This window comes from Arvicanthis niloticus, unplaced genomic scaffold, assembly GCF_011762505.2.
Source record: "Arvicanthis niloticus isolate mArvNil1 unplaced genomic scaffold, mArvNil1.pat.X pat_scaffold_417_arrow_ctg1, whole genome shotgun sequence".
Classification (NCBI taxonomy): domain Eukaryota; kingdom Metazoa; phylum Chordata; class Mammalia; order Rodentia; family Muridae; genus Arvicanthis; species Arvicanthis niloticus.
Genome location: NW_023046058.1, coordinates 4,680 through 7,646, shown reverse-complemented (window position 1 = coordinate 7,646; position 2,967 = coordinate 4,680). Strand labels below are relative to the sequence as shown.

The 2,967-nt window shown below is 33.2% G+C and overlaps 1 pseudogene; it reads left to right on the top strand.

Moving 5' to 3' along the window:
- Positions 1–2,615: 2,615 nt before the first annotated feature.
- On the top strand, positions 2,616–2,707 carry LOC117702081 (small nucleolar RNA SNORA17; annotated as a pseudogene).
- The last annotated feature ends 260 nt before the right edge of the window (positions 2,708–2,967 follow it).

Sequence of the window (2,967 nt, the reverse complement as noted above, 5' to 3'; positions counted from 1 at the left end):
TGCAGATAAGATTATCCATGGCCTGAGGTCAGTATTTCTATTTTGGTCAAGCTTCAAGAATAGAATATATATACCTTGATCATGCTACCCCTTTTTGTTTTGGGAATAATTTTATTCCTGCCTATCGTGTTAAAGCTTGTCTTTAACAACATTATCATGTTGGCAGCCAAAGTACATGGCTTGAACCTGAAAATGGACCTCCAGACAGAGTTATTCAATTAAGAGACTGACATGCCAAGGATGGGTAAGATTCTGCACAGAGCCTTACCAACCTAAGACAAAAGTGCATTGCTTTGGATATTGCATATTCTATGATGGGTAAGGAAGACATTCTTGACAAAACAACCTAAGACAGGCTCAGTCTTGTTAATGAAATAAAAAAAAAGGGAGAGAAGTGGAGCCTTTGGGGAACTTGGCAAGAATCTGACATGGGCCAAGGACAAGGTAGTAGGCTTCAGGCAGGAATCTGATATTAGGTTAGAACAAAGAAATAATTTTAAGCAGGAATCTAAATATTAGACTAGAACAAAGAAGTAATTTTAGACAGGAATCTAAATTTTAGGCTAGAACAAGGAAGTAGGCTTCAGACATTAAAATGACCTTGGGCTAGGACAGGGAAGTAGGCTCAGATACTTTGGTCATCCTGATAAGCCCTTAGAAACAGTGATCATGGAAGTGTTCACATAATTGGGTTTAATGCCTTGCTTGTTCTTTGACTATTTGTGTTTATTGTCTTGCTTGTTCCTTGACTATTTGCATCTATTTTATTGCTAGACCCTCAACCTAGAACTGAACTTAATACATGCATATAATTAAAATGGTATAAAAGCAAAAAGGAGGAGGGGGGATGAAATAAGGGGTACTAGGGAGGGGAAATGGGGAAAGGGGATGACATCTGAAATGTAAGTAAATAAAATATCCAATAAAAAATAAAATAGTAAAAATAGTGTGAGAAGGATGGGCTCTAGATTTCCTTGGAATGTCTGGTAGACATTCTGCTGTGAATTTATTGGGTCCCAAAATTTCCTTGGCTGGAAGGCTTTTATTATTATTTAAATCTCCTCATTTGTTATTGGCCTGTTTCAATTGTTGACTTCTTGGTTTAATTTTGTGATTTGACAGAATCTAGAAAATTAAAACAGGTCCGTTAGATTTTCCTGTTTAATGGAGTACATGGATTTTAAAATATCCTCTTACAATATTCTGAATTTCTTTTGTGTCTCTTATATTTTCCTATTCATTCACTTCTGACTTTGCTAAGTTGGGTTCTATATAATCTATCTATCTATCTATCTATCTATCTATCTATCTATCATCTATCTATCCTCTACCTATCTATCCTCTATCTATCATCTATTTATCATCTATCTATCTATTATCTATCTATCACCTATCTATCATCTATCTATCTATTTATCTATCATCTATCTATCATCTACCTATCCATCTATCATCTATCTATCTATCATCTATCTATCATCTACCTATCATCTATCATCTACCTATCCATCTATCTATCATCTATCTATCTATCTATCTATTTATCTATCATCTATCTATCATCTACCTATCCATCTATCTATCATCTATCTGTCTATCTATCTATTATCTATCTATCACCTATCTATCATCTATCATCTATCTATCTATTTATCTATCATCTATCTATCATCTACCTATCCATCTATCTATCATCTATCTATCTATCATCTATCTATCATCTACCTATCCATCTATCTATCTATCTATCATCTATCTATCATCTATCTATCATCTATTATCTATCTATCATCTATCTATCATATATATGTGTGTATATATATATATATATATATATATATATATATATCTGCTTAGTTAAGCCAAATGCCTTCAATTACATTTGTTGATTCTTTGTATTGTTTTTTTTGCTTCTGTTTTGTTGGTTTCTGCTTTTATTGTTATTTCTTCCCATCAACTAGGTTGTATTTGGTTTGTTCCAACATTTTGAGTTGTGTAATCATGTCATTTATTTGTGCTGTTTGCTTTTATTTTTAATGTAGACACTTAGAGCTATAAATTTTATTCATAGGATTGCTTTCAATGTATCCATGGTTTTGTCTTAATAATTTTATTTTCATTTAGTTATAGGAAGTTTTTAATTCTCTATTGATTTCTTTTTGGACACCATAATCATTCTATAATGTGTTGTTTAATGTCTAGATTTATTGTACTTACTAGGAATTTTTTGCTGCCAATATTACATTTTATTGTAGTGTGGTCAAATTGGATACAATGAGTGATTTCAAACTTTGATTTTTAATGATTTGGTTTTCATTTCTGGATGCTGTCTAATTTAGCAAAGTGTCTATTGCTGCAGAGTAAAATTTGTGTTCTTTGGTGTTTGGTTAGACTATTCTGTAGGCATCTGTCAAGTACATTTGCTGTATAATGTCATCTATTTATTTGATGTTTCTGTTTCTTTTTGTGCAAATGATCTGTCTAATGAGGAATGTTGGGTGTTAAAAATCATCTACAAGTAATGGATTGAAGTTAATCTGTGTCTTTTAATCCAGAAGTAGCGTTTGTGTGTTTTTTGGTTTTTTGTTTGTTTGCTTAAGGAATTTGAGCGTCCCCCTGCCCAATAGAAGCATTGCAGTTGTAGCTGCTGTTTCACATGTGCGTCAGTAGGTGGCAGAGAAGAGGCTGTGTCTAGTAGCCTAACATTCATTCGCTGCTGTATTGATAGAGTAGCAGCAGCCAGAGACCTCATACCAATGCAACAAGTCGTTGCAATGAAATTTGTAAGAAAGAAGTGTGGACAAAGGTGAATACTGTGGGGCAACTGTGACACACTACAGATTCCATAATGAGATTTTTTTTTTTTTTTTTTTTTTTTTTTTTTTTGGTCGGGAGAGAGGTTGCAAGAGTAGAGGGTGGATACAAAGGGAGATGGATATTCTGGTACATGATGTGAAGTTCACAAAT